General features: G+C 46.0%; 1 protein-coding gene across 4 annotated transcripts in view; it reads right to left on the bottom strand.

Moving 5' to 3' along the window:
• The window catches only part of tmem198ab (transmembrane protein 198ab), a 106577-nt gene that overhangs the window by 41999 nt on the left and 39618 nt on the right, over nucleotides 1–24960 (bottom strand). For 3 of the 4 annotated variants that reach the window (XM_080199567.1, XM_080199570.1, XM_080199568.1), the window contains exon 3: nucleotides 6656–6741. The gene's annotated coding sequence lies outside the window, so the exon portion shown is untranslated. The remainder of the gene's footprint in view (nucleotides 1–6655; nucleotides 6742–24960) is intronic. The other variant, XM_080199569.1, reaches the window with a different exon arrangement.

Genomic DNA, 24960 nt, shown 5'->3' with positions numbered 1-24960 from the left:
GGGATGTCCTCAGAGTGTGAAAAGCACTGTAGAAATTTAAATCTCTCTGTACTAAGTCCCTATGTTTCATATTGAAGTTAGTTTTGAAATTGTCTAATGACTCTTTAAGGATTTTTTTGCACATCTTTCTGTTTGGGATGTGGGCTGTCCCAGCAAGGCTGCCTTCCTTGCACTTCCTTGCCTTGAAAAAATACTTTCCCCTTGAAATGCACCAGTCAGCATGCAATGAGGAGTTATGCTTCCTGGTGTTACAAAAACTCCTTGTGTGGGGAAAGAAAGGCTAAGGATTTTTAATGGTTTCAGAGTGGACCTCCCTTGGCCTTGAATTGGAGGATGCCTCAGAGATTTGCAAAAGGGCTTTCCCAAGAGGAAGGTATTGGGACCAGGTAGGGAGGTTTTAAGGAGCATCTTAAAAGGAGAGATAGAGGTGGGAGAGGTTTATGGAGGGAGTTCCAGAGCTTAGGGTCCAAGCAGCTGAAGGGTATGGCCACCAATGACAGTGCAAGGAAAATGGGAGAGGCCGGAATTTGGGAAGCGCAGAGATTTTGAAAATTTTAAAATAGAAATATTCAGGGACCGGGAGCCATTGTGGGTCATTGGGCAGCCACTGTCTGCTCTTCCTTGAGAAACCTGTTACCCTAACAGATAGAAGACTCGCAAATTAGTCTGCAATTCCGGAGCTGGTTTCACACAGATCGGGGAACACACAGCAAAGCACAGTCTCTGATGGCACAGATTCTCTCTCCACACCTCCCACACCACTGTCAGAATGTCTTTCCTCTTCCAAGCTCAGGAGGCAGCAGCTTACAATTAGCACTTTGACAGTTTCTGTGTAATTAATGGCTTTTCTTGTGGATGTGGTGTTTCTAAAGGCTCTGCAACTCTTAAATACTTTCCCTGAAATCATGTGCTAATTAATTTTTAAACAGCCTTGGAGTCAAAGCAACACTACCTTGACTCTGTTACTTATATGGGCAGGTATTAAAGTATTAAAATAATTGCAGATAAGCCAACAGACATTCATGTAGGCTTTTTATTCATTCGTGGCATGTCGCTGGCTGCCCATCCCTACTTGTCCCTGGAGGGCAGTTGAGAGTGAACCGCATTGCTGTGGCTCTGGAGTCACATGTAGGCCAGACCAGGTAAGATCTCCTTCCCTAAAGGACATTAGTGAACTTGGTGAGTTTTTCCAACAATCGATCTTGACTTTATGCTCAGGTCCCTGGAGTGGGGACATGAATATACCATCGTCTGCCTTCAGGCCAGAGAGTCACAGAGTGAGATTGTTCTTTCAGTCAGTTTGTCTTACTTTGTTTCTGTCTTTCTTTCAATCATAATTCTGTAGAATGAGAGTAAGTGGGGATGCAGCGATCTGGGGGATATGCAGTGATCTGGAGGACATGCAGAAACCTGGTCGATTCTTAATTCCAGATATTTTTTATCGAATTCAAATTCCACCATCTCCTGTGATGGGATTTGAGCCCTGTTCCCCAGAACATTACCTGAGTTTCTGGATTAATATTCTAGCGATAATACCACTAGGCCATCTCCTCCTCATGACTGTAATAGAACGACTGTGGATTGAAAACTAGTTCCTAATTGTGTTGAATCATAATAGGTCAAATTCCCTTAGTTATATTTCCACTGTGTAGAACCCTTGTTATTTTATTCTTCCATGGAATGTGGGCATCGCTGGCAAGGCCGGCATTTGTTGTTCGTCCCTGATTCCCCTCTGAACTGGGTGGCTTGCTGGACCATTGACACACGTTTCTCCTCTGAAATTACCTGTAAACCAGATCATGTAAGGATGGTAGATGTTTTTCCCAAAAGGACATTAACGGACCAGATGAGTTTTTACAATTCTAAATTTGTTAATTGGATTTAAATTCCACCAGCTGTTGTGGCTGGATTTGTACCCAAAGCATCAACCTTGGCCTCTACCCCAGTCACATCACTGCAATGTTGCTGTCTCCACAGACCCTTGCATATCCCCCACATCCTTGCATATCCCCCAGATCGCTTCATATTCCCCCAGATTGCTGCATTGCCCAGACCATTGCATATTCCCATATTGCTGCATATCCCCCCACATCCCTGCATATCCCCCAGTTTTACTGCGTATCCCCTAAATCGCTGCAAATCCCCCAATCGCTGCATCCCCATTTACTCTCATTCTACATAATTGCGTTTGAAAGAAAGACAGAAGTAAAATAAGACAAACTGATTGAAAGAACAAACTCACTCTGTAATTCTCTGGCCTAAAGGCAGACAGTCGTGGGTTCAAGTCCCCACTCCAGAGACCTGAGCATAAAGTCAGGGTTGACTCCAGTGTAGTGCTGATGGAAGACAGATGGTCAAAGTGGGAGGTCTTAAGGGACATTTTAGGAGTCAAGAAAAGTGAAGACATTTAGGGAGGGAATTCCAGAGCTCAGGGATCGCGTACCTATACCTCATCCTCCCCTCTCGTCTGAACTTGGATATGGCAATCTAGCGGTTATGGTGTAAGATCCATAACCGGGAAGGAGTTAGTTCATAGCAAATCGGGAAAATGAATTCATTAGAGAGTTGTGGTCTGGTAATGAGGCAGATACTGAGCAGAGGAGTAGCCCCAGAGTAGCTGTGATCGCCTGAGGGAGTGGGGGGGAGGGTTGTGGGAGGGGGTGATCCGAGAGGAGCTTCCCATCTCTCTGTTCCTCACAATTGACCAGAGTTTTTAATCTGGTTTTTCAGCTTTGTCAGGAGTTCACACAGTCCTCAGTGGAGTTAGGAGTGTGTCTATACTGTGACACATGACCTGCCCACCATCTACAAGACACAAGTCAGGAGGGCAATAAATACTGTCGACCTGTCTGGATGGGTGCAGCTACAACAACACTCAAGATGCGTTGTGCAGATCCACAAGAGATGGGTGAGATCCTAAATGAATATTTCTCATCAGTATTCACTGTTGAGAAAAGCATGGATGTTAGGGAACTTGGGGAAATAAATAGTGATGTCTTGAGGAGTGTACATATATCAGAGAAGGAGGTGCTGGAAGTCTTAAAGGTAGATCAAGGTAGATAAATCCCTGGGACTGATGAAGTGTATCCCAGGACATTGTGGAAGGCTAGGGAGGAAATTGCAGGTCCCCTGGCAGAGATATTTGAATCATCGATAGTCACAGGTAAGTGCCTGAAGATTGGAGGGTGGCCTTTGTTGTGTCTTGAATGTTGAATGTTGTGCCTTTGTTTAAAAAGGGCTGAAAGGAAAATCCTGGGAACTACAGGTCAGTGAGCCTCACCTCTACGGTGGGTAAGCTGTTGGAAGGTATTTTGAGAGACAGGATCTACAGGCATTTAGAGATGCAAGGACTGATTATAGACAGTCAGCATGGTTTTGTGAGTGGAAAATCATGTGTCACAAATCTAACGGAGTTTTTTGAAGGGGTAAACAAGACGGTAGATGAGGGCAGTGTAGTTGATGATGTCTACATGGACTTTAGCAAGGCCTTTGACAAGGTACCACATGGTAGGCTGTTGCATGAGATTAAATCTCACGGGATCCAGGGTGAGGTAGCCAAATGGATACAACATTGGCTTGATGATAGAAGACAGGGTGGTTGTAGAGGGTTGTTTTTCAAACTGGAGGCCTGTGCCCAGCAGTGGGCCCCAGGGATCAGTGCTGGGTCCACTGTTATTTGTCATTTATATTAATGATTTGGATGAGAATTTAATAAGCATGATTAGTAAGTTTGCAGATGACACCAAAATTAGTGGCATGTGGACAGTGAAAAAGGATTGCAATGGGATCTGGATCAATTGGGCCAGTGGACTGATGAATGGCAGATGGAGTTTAACTTTGATAAATGCGAGGTGATGCATGTTCGTAGATTGAACCAGGGCAGGACTTACTCAGTTAATGGTAGGGCACTGGGGAGAGTTATAGAACAAAGAGATCTAGGGATACGGGCTCATAGCTCCTTAAAAGTGGAGTCGCAGGTGGACAGAGTGGTGAAGCAGGCAATCAGCATGCTTGGTTGCATTGGTCAGAATATTGAATACAGGAGTTGGGACATCTAGTTGAAATTGTACAAGACATTAGTAAGGCCACACTTGGAATACTGTGTGCAGTTCTGGTCGCCTTATTATAGAAAGGAGATTATTAAACGAGGAAGAGTGCAGAAAACATTTACTAGGATGCTACCAGGACTTGATGGTTTGAGTTATAAGGAGAGGCAGGATAGACTGGCACCTTTTTCTTATTATTTTATAGATCTTACAGAGACTTATAAAATGATGAGGGGCATAGATCAGCTAGATAGTCAATATCTTTTCCCAAAGGTAGGGGAGTCTAAAACTAGAAGGCATAGGTTTAAGGTGAGAGGGAAGAGATACAAAAGTGTCCAGAGGGGCAATTCTTTCACACAGAGGGTGGTGAGTGTCTGGAACAAGCTGCCAGAGGTAGTAGTAAAGGCATGTACAATTTTGTCTTTTAAAAAACATTTAGACAGTTACAGGGGTAAGATAAGTTTAGAGGGATATGGGCCAAACATGGGCAATTGGTACTAACTTAACGATTAAAAAAGGGCGGCATGGATAAGTTGGGCCGAAGAACCTGTTTCCATAGTGTAAACCTCAATGACTCTATGAAGTTTGACATCATCCAGGAGAAAGCAACCCTGCTTGATTACCCTTCACCACCTTAAACACTCACTCCCTCCACCACTGGCACACAGTGGCAGCAATGCGGACCATCTGTAAGATGCACTGAAGTAACTCATCAAGGCTCCTTCGACAGCATTTTCCAAACCTGTGTCTTTTACCACCTAAAAGCACAAGGGCAGTAGATGCATGGGAACTCCACCACCTGCAAATACCTTCCCAAGCCCACATACCACCCTGACTTGGAAATATATCACAGTTCCTTCAGTGCCACTGGATCAAAACTCTGGAACTCCCTCCCTAATAGCACTGTGGGTGTACCTACGCTACACAACCCCCATGGCAAATAAATTTTAAAAAATGATTAGTAAAACACTACCCTGAAAAAATCCTTCAAGCTTTATTGGCAAGACATAATTCACTGTTGGAAGTCAGTTAGAATGATCTGGAATATGCTGCCTGAAAAGACAATGTAATTAGTTCATTAGTAATTTCCAGATGGGAATTGGATGAATACTTGAAGGATAAATATTTGCAGGGCTTTGGGGAAGTGAGGAAGCTCTGGGCTCTCGCACCCATTGATTCTGTCTACATTTCCCGCTGCCTCGAAAAAGCAGCCAGCATAATTTAGGACCCCACGCACCCCGGACATTCTCTCTTCCACCTTCTTCCTTCAGGACAAAGACACAAAGTCTGAGGTCATGTACCAACCGACTCAAGAACAGCTTCTTCCCTGCTGTCATTGACCTACCTCGCACCAAGTTGATCTTTCTCTACACCCTCGCTATAACTGTAATATCACATACTACCATTCGGGTGGCACGGTAGCACAATGGTTAGCATGCTGCTTCACAGCACCAGGGACCCGGCTTGGGTCACTGTCTGTGTGGTGTTTGCATGTTCTCCCTATGTCTGTGTGGGTTTCCTCCGGGTGCTCCAGTTTCCTTCTACATTCTGAAGGACGTGCTGGTTAGGGTGCATTCACCTGAACAGGCACCGGAGTGTGGCGACTGGGGGAATTTCACAGTAACTTCGTTGCAGTGTTAATGTAAGCCTTACTTATTACTAATAAATAAATAAAATTTCTGCACTCTCTACTTTCCTTCGCTATGAATGGTATGCTTTATCTGTTCAGCAGCAAGAAACAATATTGTTCACTGTGTCCCAGTACATGTGACAATAACAAATCAAATCAAAGGGAAGAGACTGGGACTTTTTCAGAGGGCTGGCAGAGGCACAAAGGATCGAATGGCCTTTTTCTGTAAAGATTCTACGATTCTTTGTCACATTTTGCACCAAAACCCAGTTCCTTTTTGCTGAGCGATTTGATCAGGTTCTGCCAGGCTGTTTGGCAAATGAGAAGCAGATTGAATATTATTCACCTGGCAGCTTATCGCCTGGGATTTTGGCACACGCTCTATTTAGAAGGCCCAGTGACTATCTAAAGCTGTAGCCAAGAAAGAAATGACAGCAAAGCAGGCCAGCTCTGAACCATTTCCCAGGCCTGGGCATGAGCCAGGGCTAAGCTCACTCTTTCCTTCCTGTCCTTTATACTTCCAGCAGACACTCCAGTCACTGATGTGATTCAAATACACCCAATCCTGTTGTAAAACCCCAGCTCTGAGACTCCGGCAGAAAGTAAAGGGAAGCGATGGCCCAGTGGTTTTATTGCTAGATTATGAATCTAGAATGTCAGCTAATGCTCTAGGGATCTGGGTTCGAATCCATCATGGCAGATGGTGGAAGTTGAATTCAATACAAAATATCTGGAATTAAGAATCTACTCGTGACTGTGAAGCCATTGTCAAAAAATAAACCCAACTAGTTTACGAATGTCCTTTAGGGAAGCAAATCTGCCATCCTTACCCGGTCTGGCCTACATGTGACTCCAGAACCACAGCAATGTGGTTGACTCTCAGCTGCCCTCTGAACAATTGCAACTAGGGATGTGCAATAAATGCTGGCCAGCCAGTGATGCCCATGTCCCACAAATGATTAAAACAAAAAGAACTCACCAAAAATTTGCCTTTTGCCTCGAATTAGATCATCAACCTTCAACGTCCCACGTCCCATCGGCACCTGGCGTGGGAACCGGTTCCTGCTGAAGAGAAGAGATTTGAACAATAAAAACACTGTGCCACCCTGTACACCACGTTGCCGAGTCGTAAACTTGTCACCATCTCTGTTGGGTCAGCCTTGAGTCAGCGGGTAACACTTCACCCCTTGAGGTGGAAGGTCGTAAGAACTAGGAGGGGAGTAGACCATCTGGCCCCTCGAGCCTGCACCGCCATTCAATAAGATCATGGCTGATCTTTTCATGGACTGAGTTTCACTTACCCGCCCGCTCACCAGAACCCTTAATTTCTTTACTGTTCAAAAATCGATCTATCTTTGCCTTAAAAACATTCAATGAGGTAGCCTCAAGTCCTTCACTGGGCAGAGAATTCCACAGATTCACAACCCTTTGGGTGAAGAAGTTCCTCCTCAACTCAGTCCTAAATCTGCTCTCCCTTATTTTGAGACCATGCCCCCTAGTTCTAGATTCACCCGCCAGTGGAAACAAACTCCCAATCTTATCTATTCTCTTCACAGTCTTGTATGTTTCTATAAGATCTCCCCTCATTCTTCTGAGTTCCAGTGAGTATAGCCCCAGTCTACTCAGTCTCTCCTCATAAGCCAACCCTCTCAGCTCTGGAACAATCTAGTGAATCTCCTCTGTCGCCCCTCCACCGCCAGTAAGGAGGCTGAGGTCTTGGGGTCAAGCGATGCTCCAGAGACACAAGCCCAGAAATTTGTGCTGAAACTCTCCGTTCTCGTTCATGGCTGGGATTCTCCAGTGCTGCTGTGGTAAATGGGATTTTATCCGGAGAGCCAAATTCTCCACTCTCACTGGCAATGGAAGGGGCATGGACGAGATCAGAGAATCCGGCCCCTGTGCTGACACCCTCAGCTCCCGGTACTGAGGGAGTGCTGCATTGCCTTGGTGCTGTCTCTTGGTGAAAAATATTAAATCGTGGCTCTGCCTGCCTTCTTGGATAGATATACAAGATCTTACAGCTAGAAGACCAGGGTGAATCTTCCTGGTGTCCTGGGCCTATATTTATCCCTCAATTGACAGCACTAAAAGTCCAAATATCTGCTCATTATTAAACCATAGAAACTATAGAAAATTACAGCTCAGAAACAGGCCTTTTGGCCCTTCTTGTCTGTGCTGAACCATATTTTGCCTAGTCCCACTGACCTGCACTTGAACCATATCCCTCCACACCCCCTCTCATCCATGTACTTGTCCAAGCTTTTCTTAAATGTTAAAAGTGACCTCGCATTTACCACTTTATCCGGCAGCTCATTCCACACTCCCACCACTCTCTGCGTGAAGAAGCCCCCCCTAATATTCCCTTTAAACTTTTCTCCTGTCACTCTTAACCCATGCCCTCTGGTTTTTTTCTCCCCTAGCCTCAGTGGAAAAAGCCTGCTTGCATTCACTCTATCTTCCAATAACTTGCCAACCACCGACGTCAAACTTACTGGCCTGTAATTTCCCGGATTTCTTTTGGAACCTTTTTTAAACAACGGAACAACATGACCCACCCCCCAGTCATCTGGCACCTCTCCCGTGCATACTGACATTTTAAATATGTCTGCCAGGGCCCCTACAAGTTCATGGCTCTTTGTGGAATCTTGCTGTGCACAAATTGTCTGCCGTGTTTTCTGCATTACGACAATGAATACATTTGATTAAAGAAAGTACTTCATTGGATGTAAGGTCCTTTGAGCCTTCCTGAGGTTGTCAAAGGCACGATAGAAATGGAATTCCTTTTATCTTGCCTGCCCTGCCCAGGGTCCCTGTTTAAAATCTCCAATCTTCAAACATCTCCAACCTTTGCCAGTCATTGTGAAAGGTTAATGGCTTAAATCTGAAACAAGGGATAAGGGCGCAAAGTTGAAGTTGAGGTGATAGATCAGCCATGATCTCACAAAATCAGAGAATCCTACAGTGCAGAAAGAGGCCATTCAGCCCATCATGTTTGCACCAACCACAATCCCATTCAGGCCCTTTCCCCATAACCCCAGCTAGTCCCCCTGACACTAAGGGGCAATAGGGGCAATTTAACATGGTCAATCCACCTTTCCTGCACATCTTTGGACTGTGGGAGGAAACTGGAGCGCCCAGAGGAAATGCACGGGGAGACACTGGGAGCGTGTGCAAACTCCACATAGAAAGTGACCCAAGCCGGGAATCGAACCCGCGTCCTGACGCCGTGCCGCCCATCTCATTAAATGGTGGGGGGGATAATGGTAGCCTAGCAGGAATGTTACTGATTCTATTTGATTCATTATTGTCACATATATTGGGATACAGCGAAATGTATTGTTTCTTGTGCATTACATAGACAAAGCATACTGTTCATAGAGAAGGAAAGGAGAGAGTACAGAATGTAGTGTTCCAGTCACAGCCGGGGTCACAGAGAACGTGCAGACTCAGCACAGACAGTGACCCAAGCTAGAAATCAAACCTGGGCCCCTAGTGTTGTGAGGCGGCAGTGCTAACCACTGTGCCGCCATGCTGGAGTACTGTGGGCAGTTTTGGTTACTATACCAAAGGGATAATCCCATAGAGAATACATAAGAACATAAGAAATAGGAGCAGGAGTAGGCCATCTAGCCCTTCGAGCCTGCCCCGCCATTCAATAAGATCATGGCTGATCTGTCGCTGCTCAGTTCCACTTTCCCGCTTTCTCCCCATAACCCTTAATCCCCTCTCTTATCAAAAACCCATCAACCCGCGTCTTAAAAATATTTAGCGAGGCAGCCTCCACCACTTCGATACAGAGGAGAATTACCTGGATTGGAAAATTTTAGTCCCAAGGGAAGATAGGATAAAATGGGATTGTTTTCTTTGTAACAGAGGAGGCTGAGAGGAAATTTAATTGAAGTGGATAAAATTATCTAGATAGGAAGATCCTTTTTCCCTTGGTTGAGGGGTCGTTAACCAGAGGGCATAGGTTTATTGTGAAAGGGAGGAGGTATAGAGGAAGTTCAAGGGGAAATCTTTCCTGAGGGAAATGGATATCAGGAACTCACTGCCTGAAAAGGCTATAGAGACTTTAAAAATAACTTGTGTTATATATTTAAAAGGGTTGCAGGTTGTTTTAAGAGCTAATTACATGATTTGATTTAGGATGTTTGCAGAGGTTGCTGTTTTACTTTCGGTTTTGTATTTGGGTGCAGTTCAGAGAGCAGCTCTTCAATAAAACCTGTTGAATGTTACTTTGAATCTACATGTGCAAATCAAGTCTTTTCTGTCTGTTTAAAACCCACAACCCCTCACAAGGGACCTTCCTGTTCACTCTTTTACAACTTAGATATGTCAGTGATGCCATGGGATTGCACAATGTTCAGCAACATTTGCAGCTCCTCAGATGCTGAAGCAGTCCGTGTTTGAGCTATGAGGAGAGGCTGAATAAACTAGGCTTGTACTCGTTAGAGTTTAGAAGAATGAGGGGAGATCTCATTGAGACGTATAAGATGATGAATGGGATGGATAGGATAGAGGTGGAGAGACTCTTCCTGCTCAAAAAAGACAGTAGGACTAGGGGGCACAGCCTCAAGATAAAGGGGAGGCGGTTTAGAACAGAGTTGAGGAGGAACTTCTTCACTCAAAGGGTGGTGAATCTCTGGAATTCTCTGCCCGTTGAAGTGGTGGAGGCTGCCTCGCTAAATATTTTTAAGAAGCGGGTTGATGGGTTCTTGATAAGAGAGGGGATTAAGGGTTATGGGGAGAGGGCGGGAAAGTGGAACTGAGCCACAACAGATCAGCCATGATCTTATTGAATGGCGGGGCAGGCTCGAAGGGCTAGATGGCCTACTCCTGCTCCTATTTCTTATGTTCTTATGTTCAAATGCAGCAAGACCTGGACAACATTCAGACTTGGATAACAAGTGACAAGTAACATTGGTGCCACATAAGTGCCAGGCAATTACCATCTCCAACAAGAAAGAATTTAACCATCTCCCCATGACATTCGATGGCATTATGATCACTGAATCCCTTGCTATCAACATCTTAGGGGTTATCATTGACCAGAAACTGAACTAGACTAGCCATATAAATACTGTGGCTACCAGAGCACATCAGAGGCTGGGAATCCTGCAGTGAGTAACTCACCTCCTGACTCTCCAAAGCCTGTCCACCATCTACAAGGCCCAAGTCAGGAGTGTGATGGAATACTCCCCATTTGCCTGGATGAGCACAGCTCCAACAATACTCAAGGAGCTTAACAACATGATGTGTGGGTCAGGTTGATTGGCTAAATTGCTAAATTGCCCCTTAGTATCCCGGGCTAGAGGGATCAGTGGGGGTAAATGTCTGCGGTTGTGGGGATAGGGCCTGTGGTGGGACTGTTGTCAGTGCAGACTCGATGGGCTGAATGGCTCCTTCTGAACTGTAGGGTTCCTATGATTCGATGAACATCCAGTGCAAAGCAGCCCGCTTGATTGTTATCCCTTCCACAAACATTGATTTCCTCCGCCACCAGTGAGAGTCGTGTGCACCATCTACAAGATGCACTTCAGAAACTCACCTTCAACAGCACCTTCCAAACCACAACCGCTACCTACAAGAAGGAGAAGAGCAGCAGATACCTGGGAATACCACCACCTGGAAGATCCGCTCCAAGTTACTCACCACCTTGACTTGGAAGTATGTCGGCCGTTCCTTCACTGTTGCTGGATCAAAATCCTGAAAATCCCTACCTAACAGCACTGTGGGTGTACCTACACCACATGGACTGCAGTGGTTCAAGAAGGCAGCTCACCAACACCTCCTGAAGGGGCAATTAGAAATGGGCAATGAATGCTGGCGGCGACACCCACATCCATTAAATGAAAACACGTACATATATAAATGTGAATTAATTCCACTGGTTAAAATGTCACAGATGGAAGATTTTCTGATCCCGAGTCACAAAGGAGCTGCTACCAACTGTTAAACAGCAGAATAAATGAAAGCAGACAGAGCTTCCTCAAACACCCGGAGAGAGTTCCATTATCACAGCTTCTGTAAATGATACTCGAGGTTTCAATGACTGCAGCAATGGCTCTATTTAACCAGACACCAGTTCCACATTAACATAACTGAGAGACCTTAAAGCACCCACAGCCATTGCAGATGTAAATCTATTCGTATCTCAGCAGTGACACTGTGATATCGACATGCAGACCCTTGAATAAATGGAATAATCTTTCAAACTGGTGTGCAGAGTATAACGTCGTGTGAACACAGTAAATGCTGGTGTTCTTGTGTAACACACAACATGAACCATATGAAAGTAAATGCCAGGAACTGACTCCCATCTGCTGCACTCACCCCCTCTCCCATTTAACAAAAGGAAGAACATTTAGGCCTTTATTCATTTTTTATTCATTCGTGGGACATGGGTGTCGCTGGCTGGCCAGTATTTATTGCCCAAGTTGCCTGAGGGCATTTAAGAGTCAACCACATTGCTGTGGGTCTGGAATCACCTCTAGGCCAGATCGGGTAAGGACGGCAGATTTCCTTCCCAAAGGACATTAATGAACCAGATGGGTTTTTTCTGACAATCGACAATGCTTTCATGGTCATCAGTAGATTCTTAATTCCAGACATTTTTTTACTGAATTCAAATTCCACCATCTACCATGGCAGGATTCGAACCCAGGTCTTCAGAACATTAGCTGTGTTTCTGGATTAATAATAACCACCATCTCCCCAAAATTTATCTGGGACTTTTCACAACCTCGTTATGTCCCAAAGTGCTTTTACAGCCAATGATGTCTTTCTGAAGTGTTGCAATGTGGGGAACACAATAACCAATCACTGCTGCTCCCACCAACAGCATCATAACGGTGAGCGGACTGAGGGACAATTATTGTCTGCAGCACCCAGGAGAATTCTCCAGCTCCCCTACAGAATAGTCGCTGCGGGGACTGTCATACGAACCCAACTGGGCAAGCAGGGTCATGGCTTAAGGTCATAAGGTCTCATCTGAAAGACAGTACCTCTGACAGTGCAGCACTCCCACAGTGCTGTGCTGTGGGCAAACAGCCCAGATTTCCCGCTCAAGCCAGACTGGACAACTCTAGCAGAGAAGATCAAAGGTCACTCCGGCTTGGGAGTCTATCAGAGTGGGATAGGGGAGTGCAGCCAGGACTATGAGGTTGGGAGATAGGGGATGAGGTTTGGGTGTTGCCAGGGCTGTGAGACCTGGTGAGGGGTAAGAGTGGGGTGATACCTATGCTGTGAGAGGGTGAGGATTTTGACAGCAGGGGGGGTACCAGGGCTGTGGGGTGGAGAGGTGGGAGAATGGAGTTGGGGTGATGGCGTGACGCCTGTGCTTTGCAAGGACTGCCTGGGTGGAGGGCAGGGGGCGGTACCAGTGCAGTGGGACCAGTGAAACAAACAGGAAGATCACCGAAAGCCAACTCTCCAAGTGGAGAATGCTGGACACTGAGCCACGGCTGGGCTTGGTGCTAAAGCCTGATGATTAATAAAGAGACGTCAATCATAAAGTCAACATTCAGCTCGCTACGTCTGTGCAATCTGTTCCATCATGGATTCTACCCAACTAAATTAATCCCCTGAGGATGATTCGAGGAGAACGGTATCCTGTTTATGGAACCTTGCGTTTTACATTATTCATCCCCCAGCCAGCTGTCTAACTTGACCTGATACTGTCAGGCTCCAGCAGCTAAGAAACCATCAATCTCATTATGTCCAGCATTATCCCTCTCATCCCTCAATCCTCTTCCAAGCCAGCCATTTATCGAGCCCATTCCTTGTATGTCGTGGTCCAATTTTCACCCGATTTTAGCCCTGACCACCTGCCGGAAACTGGGCGAGTGACGGGAATGCCCGTCCGCATCGGGATTGACCCAGACTCTGCGGGAAGTCATGTGACACATCACCCGGAACCACAACGGCCAGACAAAGAAACAAACACCAGAGGAAGGAAAATAACAGGGACACCTTTTTAAAGTTGCCGCCATTTAGATGAGAAATTAAACTTCTCCTTTAGTCGTGTCGACATCACAAAGCAATGTCCGTAATCCAGGAATATTAAACGGGCAGCGTAATAAATCTGAGATGGTCATCAAAATAATGAAACCATATTGATGGAGAAAATAGGGGAGCTGATGGCCTGGTGGCATTATTGCTAGATTATTAATCCTGAAACTCAGTTAATGTTCTAGGGACCAGGGTTCGAATCCCGCCACGGCAGATGGTGGAATTTGTATTCAATAAAACAAAATCTGGAATTAAGAATCTACTGATGACTATGAAACCATTGTGGATTATTGGAAAAACCCATCTGGGTCACTCATGTCGTTTAGGGAAGGAAATCTGCCATCCTTACCCGGTCTGGCCTACATATGACTCCAGAGCCACAGCAATGTCATTGCCTCTCAACTGCCCCCTAGGGTGCAGGCTTGACAAAAATTACATTTTCTCTGAAGTAATTATTCTCTATTCAGGTAAAGGAAGGATAGGCTGTTCCAGTGGGTGGGGCGCTTGAAGGCTGGTTCTGACCTGTTGAAGCCTCTGGGAATATGTCCAATCAGATTTGGCAGGGTATCTCCCCGAGTGTGTCTCTTCTCGGCAGTATTCACAAATCAAGGAAGAAAAGGGTGGGGCAAGTGGCAGCTGGAGCCCAAATCATTGCTTCTGGCCTCCACCCACTGAATCATATTGGCAATGAGCCAGTCCTGCCAACCTCACACTGCACAGTGACACCATCAGAGAGACACTGTGGCCAACCCTTAACCTCAAACACTCAGCAGTCCCTTACACACCTCCTTATACACCTCTGACTGTGCGGTCAAGTTCTCCTCCAATTCGATTGTCAAGTTTGCTGACGACACCACCATACTGGGTTGCATCTCAAACAATGAGTGGGAGGCTTTTAAGGGCAAAATGAAATGGTTGCAGGGGAGGTATGTTCCGGTTAAGCGGAAGGATGGGAAAGGTAGGATTAGAGAGCCGTGGATTACAGGGGGTATTGAAGACTTGGTCAGAAAGAAGAGGGAGGCGTATGTTAGGTCGAAACAACTGGGTACAGAGAGCGCGCTGGAGGAATATAGAGAGAGTAAGAGGGAGCTAAAAAGGGGAATTAGAAAGGCGAAGAGAGGGCATGAAATGGCTTTGGCTGGTAGGATTAAGGAAAATCCAAAGGCATTTTATTCCTATATTAGGAGCAAGAGAGTAGTTAGAGGGAAAATTGGTCCTCTTAGGGACAAAAGAGGGGAGTTATGTATTGAGTCGGAGGGAATGGGGGAGCTCCTGAATGAATACTTTGTGTCAGTATTCACGAAGGAGAGGGGTTCGGAATCGTGCGGTCTCTTGGAGGGAGCTGAGGATCAGTTGCAGGAAATATCTATTACGAGGGAGGAAGTGCTAGGGCTTTTAGGTAGCGTAAGGACGGATAAAGCTCCGGGGCCTGATGGTATTTATCCCAGGCTGCTTAGGGAGGTGAAAGATGAAATTGCTGGGCTTCTGGCGCAAATCTTTGTCTCTTCTTTGGACACAGGTGAGGTCCCAGAAGACTGGAGGGTAGCAAATGTGGTGCCGCTGTTCAAAAAAGGTAGTAGGGATAACCCTGGGAATTATAGACCGGTGAGTTTGACATCGGTGGTAGGGAAATTAATGGAAAAAGTACTTAGGGGTAGGATGTATGAGCATTTGGAGCGTTGCGATCTGATTAGGGATACGCAACATGGCTTTGTTAGAGGGAGGTCTTGCCTTACGAAGCTTGTGGAATTCTTTGAGGAGGTGACAAAAACGGTTGATGATGGAAGAGCCGTTGATGTCATCTATATGGATTTCAGTAAGGCGTTTGACAGAGTCCCTCATGGTAGGCTGGTAGAAAAGGTTAAGGCGCATGGGATACGAGGTCAGGTAGCTAGGTGGATTGAGAACTGGCTGGGTAATAGGAGACAGAGGGTAGTTGTGGAGGGGACCTTTTCGGGCTGGAGGCCAGTGACCAGTGGTGTGCCGCAGGGCTCAGTACTGGGACCTCTCCTCTTTGTAGTATACATAAATGACTTGGAAGAGAGCGTAGGTGGTGTGATCAGCAAGTTTGCGGATGACACCAAGATGGCAGGGTTGGTGGGTACTGAATTGGAATGTCAGGTGATACAACAGGATATAGATAGGTTGGTGCATTGGGCAGATAGGTGGCAGATGGAATTTAATCCTGACAAATGTGAGGTGATGCATTTTGGAAGGAATAATGCAGAGAGGAGCTATGAGATAAAAGGTAGACAGATTAGGAGTATAGAAATACAGAGGGACCTGGGAGTGCAGGTTCACAAATCCATGAAGGTTGCGACACAAGTGGAGAAGGTTGTTAGGAAGGCTTATGGAATGCTAGCCTTTATAGGAAGGGGTATAGAGTATAAAAGCTGCCGTCTAATGCTTCAGTTGTATAGAACGTTGGTTAGACCGCATTTGCAGTACTGCGTCCAGTTCTGGTCACCTTACTACCGGAAGGACGTGGAGTCTCTGGAAAGGGTTCAGAGGAGGTTTACCAGGATGTTGCCTGGCATGGAGGGGCTGGGTTACGAGGAAAGGTTGGAGAAACTGGGACTTTTCTCCTTGGAAAGACGGAGATTGAGGGGGGACATGATAGAGGTATATAAGATACTGAAGGGAATAGATAGAGTCAATAGTGAGAGACTGCTCCCTAGACTGGGTACAAATACGAGAGGTCATGATTTAAGGGTGAGGGGGGAGAGGTATAAATTGGATGTGAGAGGAAGGTTCTTTACGCAGAGAGTTGTGGGGGTATGGAACGCGCTACCGAGTAGGGTGGTGGAGGCAGGAACGTTGGACTCGTTTAAGGTTCAGTTAGATAGACACATGAGTGAAACGAGGATGGAGGGTTATGGTAGGGGCTATTAGATAAGGTCAGAACCTCGGGAGACACCAGAAATGCAGACCTGTAAATTAACGTTTTTGTCTTTTTATTCCGCAGGTGGAGGTCCACCTCATTGTCAAACGAGGGGCATGCACACGGTGGGTCGTGCGTGGGCTGCTCTTGGAGGTTCCGGGAGTGGCCTAGTACTTCGTGTCGGTGTGTGTGCTTGATCCTGGACCGGTAGACGGGCGCCGCAACAGCTCAGTGACTAGCACTGCTAGCTGTGCAGATACATGGATTTGGGCCTGTGTCTGTGGGAGTTTGTGCATTCTCCCTGTGGTTGCGTGGGTTTCCTCCGGGCGCTCCGGTTTCCTCCCACACCCCAAAGATGTGCTCTTAGGCTGATTGGTTTTTACCAAATTGACACTATTCTCCCCTGAATCTGGCTAAGTTAGGGGTTCCATTTGTAGACACGCAGGGTAGAATAGGTGTAGGGTGATGCGGCGGCGCGGGCTCGTTGGGCCGAAGGGCCTGTTTCCCGTGCTGGGTTATTCTTTGTTCTTTGTTCTTTGTGTGATGAGACAGGGGGATGAGATAGAGAATCTGGTGAACTGGTGCGATGACAATAATCTCTCCCTCAATGTCAACAGAATGAAGGAGATTGTCATCGACTTCAGGAAGCATAAAGGAGAACATGCCCCTGTCTACATCAATGGGGATGAAGTGGAAATGGTCGAGAGCTTCAAGTTTTTAGATGTCCAGATCACCAACAACCTGTCCTGATCCCCCCATGCTGACACTATTGTTAAGAAAGCCCACCAATGCTTCTACGTTTTCAGAAGACTAAGGAAATTTGGCATGTCAGCTGTGACTCTCACAGATGCACCATAGAAAGCATTCCTTCTGGTTGTATCACACTTGGTATGGCTCCTGCTCTGTCCAAGACCTCAATTATTCACAAAGGGCCGTGAATGAAGCCCAATCCATCACGCAAACCAGCCTCTCATCCATTGACTCTGTCTGCACTTCCTGCTGCCTCAGAAAAGCAGTCAGCATAATTAAGGACACCACGCACACCGGAAATTCTCTCTTCCAACTTCTTTCATCAAGAAAATAATACAAAAGTGCTGAGGACAGGTACCAACCGACTCAAGAACAGCTTCTTCCCTGCTGCTGTCAGACTTTTGAATAGACCTACCTTGCATTAAGTTGACCTTTCTCTGCACCCTCACTAGAACTCTAATACCACATTCTGCACTCTCTCCTTTCCTTCTCTATGAACGGAATGCTTTGTCTGTAAAGTGTGCAAGAAACAATACCGTATTCTAATACGTGTGACAATAATAAATCAAATCAATTAATCAACATGCAAATTCCACACAGTGAGCCAAGCTGGGAATCGAACGCGGATCCCTGGAGCTGTGAGGCAGCAGCGCTAACCACTGCAGCTAACCACAGTTCAGCTAAGAATGTGCCCACTCTTGCAAACAATTATGGTTAACAGTGACGTAATTGGTTTGGAACAGGAGTTGAATGTCCATCTCCAAGTTGTACAGAATTTCACCACTGCCTCGCCCAGCCGTCTGCTCTTCACTCACATCCTCTCCCCGTGTCGATCACCCAACTGAGCCCACATGCCACCCAGTGTGAGCAGATCTCTCCTGGAAAGCGTGGCATGAATTCTTCAGCAGAGAAGGACTGGGATCCAAACCTTTGCACCACAGCCAAAATGGGAGTGGGGAGAGGAACAGAGATACAACAGAAGAGGGAATTTGCTAACTTTCTGGTACAAAATCCAGTCGGCAGTGGAGATGCAGGAGACAAAACTCACGATAAAACCAGAACGTGATGCAGAACAGTAGGAGGTCACCATGTCGGGACCACCTCTCTGATTTTTTTAATTGTTCTTTCATGGGATGTGGGCATTGCTGGGCTGAGCCAGCATTTATTGCCCATTCCTAAGTGCCCTCCATTTCAGGGGGCATTTGAGAGTCAAACACATTGCTGGGGTTCTGGAGTCACATATAGGTCAGATCAGGTAAGGATATCAGATGTCCTTCCCCAAAGGACATTGGTGAGCCAGATGGGTTTTTCCTGACAATCAACAATGGTTTCATGGTCATCAGTAGATTCTTAATTCCAGATATTTTTTAATCGAATTCAAATTCCACCACCTGCTGTGGTGGGATTCGAACCCAGTCCCCAGAACATCACCCTGATTCTTTGGACGACTAGCCGAGTGACAGTACCACTGTGCCACTGCCTCCCTGTAAATTATTTACTGGATTGGAAAACAGGGAGTGATGGATGGACAGGTTTAATCTGAGTTGGAATTGTAATTATGTTTAATTATATGCAGAATGAGGGCATTGATTGGGATTTCACTTGAGCAGATATAATGAGAGATTTACTAAAATTGGGCTGTAGCTGAGTTTGGAAGTACATGCTTGTAATGTTTCATTCTGTAAATAAATGTTAGACTGAATAAAGGTTAGCTTCATACTTCATCAACCTGATTTCTCAGCTTAAAAGCATGTATTTGAGGGGAGATGGTGGTGTAGTGGTAACATCACTGGGCTAGTAATCCAGAGGCCCAGGCAAATTACCTGAAGATATAGGTTCAAATCCCACCACGGCAGCTGGTTGAATTTAAATTCAATCAATAAATCTGGAATTAAAAGCCAAGTCTCAGTAACAGTGACCGTGAAACTATCATTGATTGTTGTAACAACCCATCTAATTCACTAATGCATCTTACGGAAGGAAATTTACCCTCCTCATCCAGTCTGGCCTACATGAGACTCCAGACCCACAGTAATGAGGTTGACTCTTAACTGCCCCTCTGAAATGGCCAAGTGAGATACTTAGTTCAATGGGCAACAAATTCTGGCCCAGCCGGCGATGCTCACATCCTGTGAAAAACAGCATTTTAGTAAAAGCAGAATCAATATTTAAATATCCAACCTTGTGGATGGTTGGTCTCACGCTTGTCCAGTAAAACCATTGCCTCTTTATCTTATTGTGCGACATTGATATGAAACTTATCGATTCTGATACAAGGACATAGAGTCACCCAATTCCCACTGGAAATTGATAAGCTGCCCTGACACATTTCAATCCAGCACTCTGAATAGATCTCATGTGGATTGAGCAAGTTCCTGGTATCACTGCAGTGAAATGCAGAAAACACATGCTGCCAGGAACTCAATGACACTAATGAGAGGATAGAGTCAACGCCAAGAAACTGTGCCCTTGATCCTTACGCAGTAGCACAGTGGTTAGCACTGCTGCCTCACAGGTTCAGTTCCCAGCTCAGTTCACTATCTGTTTCAGGTCTGCACATTCTCCCCGTGCCTGCATGGGTTCCCTCTGGGTGCTCCGGTTTTGTCCCACAGCCCAAACGACGTGCTGGTTAGGGTGCATTGGCCGGGCTAAATTCTCCCTCGGTGTACCAGAACAGGCGCAGAGTGTGGCGACTAAGGGATTTTCACAGTAACTTCATTGCAGTGTTAATGTAAGTCAAGTTGTGACACTAAAAAATAAACTTTAAACTTCAAAAAAAACTTTACACTCTGACACCCCTACTCCATGTTCTACTGCTGCAGTCACCTCTCAAGAGTGCTTGAATTAGCACGACAGACTGTATGTAAGTTAAGTTTATTTATTAGTCACAAGTAGGCTTACATTAACACTGCAATGAAGTTGCTGTGAAATTCCCCTAGTCGCCACACTCCAGTGCTTGTTCGGGTCAATGCACCTCATCAGCACATCTTTCAGACTGTGGGAGGAAATCAGAGCACTCAGAGGAAACCCACACAGACTCGGGGAGAATATGCAAACTCAACACAGACAGTGATCCAAGCTGGGAATCGAACCCAGGACTCTGGCACTGTGAGGCAGCAATGCTAACCACCATGCCACTGTGTTGTCTGGGTGCCATTGTGCCGCCCCCATCCTTAACACAACCCAAGACCGATTAACGCCAAGCTAATTCTTTCCCAGGCAGTGTCAGGGATGTTTTACGTCCAAATGAATTAGCTTCAAATGTCATCCACAAAACAGTGCCTCTGACAGAGCAGCACTTCCTCGGTACCACACTGAAAAATCAATTCAAAACCACATGCAGGTACAGCAGCGTTAGATAGACAGTAATGCTCCCTTTTTGTGTAGGTTAGGTTGATTATCCATGGTAAATTGTCCGTTAGTGTCAGTGGGACTAAAAGGGTAAATACATGCGATTACAGGCATAGGGCCTGGGTGGAATTGTTGTTGGTGCAAGTTTGATGGGCCAAATGGCCTCATTCTGCACTGTAGGGATTCTATAATCATTACACTACCAACGCAGGTGTACCATGGGGTATACAGAGTAAAGCTCCCTCTACACTGTCCCCATCAAACACTCCCAGGACAGGTACAGCACGGGGTTAGATACAGAGTAAAGCTCCCTCTACACTACCCCCATCAAACACTCCTAGGACAGGTGCAGCGTGGGGTTAGATACAGAGTAAAGCTCCCCCTGTACACTGTCCCCATCAAACACTCCCAGGACAGGTACAGCACGGGGTTAGACACAGAGTAAAGCTCCCTCTACACTGTCCCCATCAAACGCTCCCAATACAGGTACAGCACAGGGTTAGATACAGAGTAAAGCTCCCTCTACACTGTCCCCCCATCAAACACTCCCAAGACAGGTACAGCACGGGGTTAGATACAGAGTAAAGCTCTCTCTACACTGTTCCCCCATCAAACACTCCCAGGACAGGTACAGCACGGGGTTAGATACAGAGTAAAGCTCTCTCTACACTGTTCCCCCATCAAACACTCCCAGGACAGGTACAGCACGGGTTTAGATACAGAGTAAAGCTCCCTCTACACTGTTCCCATCAAACACTCCCAGGACAGGTACAGCACGGGGTTAGAAACAGAGTAAAGCCTCCTCCCCTTCCAAATGTCTCTCCAACCCCCCCACCCTGGTGAAATGTTACTTATCCTTTCCACCAGAAGTTGGTCACCCTCATCAGTGACTCAGATTTAAGATGATTGACAAAAGAAGCAGAGGGGGGTGGACAATGGGAAATAATTGATGCAGTAATTTATTACAATCTGAAAAGTGGCAGAAGCGAATTGAATTGAAACAAATTTTGAAGTGGAAATTTGATGAATAATTGAAATGGAGAAGTTTAAAAGGCTATGGGGAAAGAGCAGAGGGAGTGGGACTAACTGGATGGCTCTTTCAAGGAGCTAGCACAGGCACAATGGGCTGAATGGTCTGCTTCTGCTCTGAAAGACTAACTTTTTTCATTTGAACCTCTCCTGTCATTTATACAACAAATGTCTGGGGGATCTGAGATTTTGTGGCATCACCCAGAGCCAAAAGGAGCACTCACATATATAAGAACATAAGAACACTAAATACCTGATCAAAGATTCCATTGAGACAAATCAGAAAGTGCTGGAGAGAGGGATATCAAACCCAGCTGTAACCAACCCTAATGCTCAAAACAAACAACACTTAGCAGCAACTGGATTTGTGGATAATCCCTATTGAAGAACAAATACTGGTAGGAAATCAGTGGATCGCTGGTCCTTGTGGGGATAGCACAGTAAGAAGTCTCACAGGTTAAAGTCCAACAGGTTTACTTGGCAGCAATGTGGGGATATACAGACTTCATAGAATCATTGAATCCCTACAGTGCAGAAGGAGGCCATTTGGCCCATTGAGTCTGTACCGACCACAATCCCACCCTATGCCCGTAATCCCACATATTTACCCTGCTAATCTGCCAGAAACTAGGATCAATTTAACATGGTCAATCCACCTAACCTGCACATCTTTGGACTGTGGGAGGAAACTGGAGCATCCAGGGGAAACGTGGGGAGAAAGTGCAGACTTTGCACAGACAGTGACCCAAGCTGGGAATCAAAGTCGGATCCCTGCACTGTGAGGCAACAGTGCTAACCAATTGGTATTGGAGTTAGAAACATAGAAAATAGGAGCAGGAGTAAATCTTTTGATCCTGGTCTGCCATTCAATATGGTTTATCCATTATCTCAACACCGTACTTCAGTTGCCAACCTTCCAGGATTGTCCTGATATCTCCTAGAATTCAAGAAGTTAAAGACATATGATAAAACTTCCAAGGTAGAATGAAAGATCTTCATTTGTATCATCTTCTTCTTAGGCAGTCCCACAGGAGCGAGGCTGACTTTCTTCCACAGCGGTCCTCAGGTGACTAAACAGTCCAGTGCTGGATTTCGCTCGTCTCTGTGTAACACAAGGTAGGTGACTTTCTCCTTCTGCTGTTCTTTTGCTTGGTCTCTACCTGGGCAGGTTAGAGGTGCATGAAATTGTTGGTATCTTCACAGACGCTTCTTCTCCAGTTTGGATGCTATCTGGCAAGGGATTCCCACAAATTGATGGGGATGTCACATATTTTCCCCTCCAATTCAATTTTCAAGTTTGCTGACGACACCACCATAGTGGGTCGGATCTCAAACAATGATGAGACAGAGTACAGGAAAGAGATAGAGAATCTGGTGAACTAATGCAGCAATAATAATCTCTCCCTCAATATGAACAAAACAAAGGAGATAGTCATCGACTTCAGAAAGCATAATGAAGGACATGCCCTGTCTACATTAATTGGGATGAAGTAGAAATGGTCGAGAGCTTCAAGTCCAGATCACCAACAACCTGTCCTGGTCCCCCCATACCGACACTATAGTTAAGAAAGCCCGCCAACGCTATCTACCTTCTCAGAAGACTAAGGAAATTTGGTATGTCCGCTACGACTCTCATCAACTTTTACAGATGCACCATAGAAAGTATTCTTTCCAGTTGTATCACAGCTTGGTATGGGTTCCTGCTCTGCCTAAGTCCACAATAAACTACAAATGTCAGGAATGTAGCCCAACCCATCACGCAAACCAGCCTTCCATCCATTCTGTCTACATTTTGCACTGCCTCGGAAAAGCAGCCAGCATAATTAAGGACCCCACGCACCCTGGACATTCTCTCTTCCACCTTCTTCCACCAGGAAAAAGATACAAAAGTCTGAGGTCACGTACCGATTGACTCAAGAACAGCTTCTTCCCTGCTGCTGTCAGACTTTTGAATGGACCTACCTCGCATTAAGTTGATCTTTCTCTACACCTTAACTATGACTGTCAGGCTACATTCTGCACTCATTCCTTTCCTTCTCTATGAACGGTTTGCTTTGCCTGTATAGCGCACAAGAAACAATGCTTTTCACTGTATATTAATACATGTGACAATAATAAATCAAATCAAATCAAATGTCCTTTAAAGGCTTCTTCTGTCGTCCTGGTAACCGCTTGCGGTGATGAAACTTGGAGCAGGAAACTTGCTTTGGGATTCTTGTGTCAGGCTTGTGGATGATGCAGTTCGCCCAATGTTTCTGATTAACCACAACCAGTGCCTTGATCCCTTGGGGTTCTTGGCCTGAGAGAGGACACCTATATTGGAGCATCTATCCTGCTGTTGAATTCACAGGGTTGTGTATCACACCTTTCACATCCTCCAAGCATCCCAAAACACTTTACAGCCAATGAAACGTTGAAGTGCAGTCAATATTGTTATGCAGCAACCAATCCTTACACTGCAAGCTCCCACATACAGAAATATGGCAATGGTAATGATAATCTTTCTCTCTGTGAGGCTAGTTGAGGAATAAATATTGGCCACAACGCCAGGAAGAACCTGGAATTGCTCTTCCCAGCATCTGTACTGCCTCATTTGAAAGACAGTACCTCTGGCAGTGTGGCACTCCCTTAGTACTGCAATGGAAGGGGGTGGGAAGGGGGGGAATGTTAGCATAATTTATTAATATTCATGTCTCACTGAGTCAGAGATGTCCTGTAATATTTGTTTCACATCAATTGAGAAAAAAAAAGACTGCATTTATATAGTGCCTATCACTGCCTCAGGACATGACAGGGCTCTTTACAGCTGATGGATCTCCACTAGTTAATGTTGTAACGTGGGTAACACTCCACACGCACAATCCCTGCACCATTATGCTGCATCATCACGCCGCACTCTATTCTGAGGGCGGGATCTTCAGGTCCTGCAGAAAGCAAACCCCCCCCCACCCCGCTTCCTCCCCATCCCCCGAGCAAGGGGTTCCCCGGTAGCAGGACAGGCAAGCCCTGCTATATCTCTGCAGACACCGGGGGGGGGCGGGGGGGGGGGGATCTTGCCAATCCTGTCCTCCGACTGCAGCTTTTAGCTTTGAGGCGATGGATCGAATGGCCTCCGTCTGCACTGCCACAACCCTGCGATTCTGTGGCCATCACGGTGCTGACTGCTCATCCAAATCTCATCGCAATGCCCACTCACGACCTGGAACTCACTGCCCAGAATGAGGCAGTGGAAGCGAATTCAAGATGGACTTTCCACAGAGAGC

The sequence above is a fragment of the Carcharhinus amblyrhynchos genome, chromosome 11, assembly GCF_965287045.1.
Source record: "Carcharhinus amblyrhynchos chromosome 11, sCarAmb.v2.hapA, whole genome shotgun sequence".
NCBI lineage: Eukaryota > Metazoa > Chordata > Chondrichthyes > Carcharhiniformes > Carcharhinidae > Carcharhinus > Carcharhinus amblyrhynchos.
This window is presented reverse-complemented; position numbering and strand designations above follow the sequence as displayed.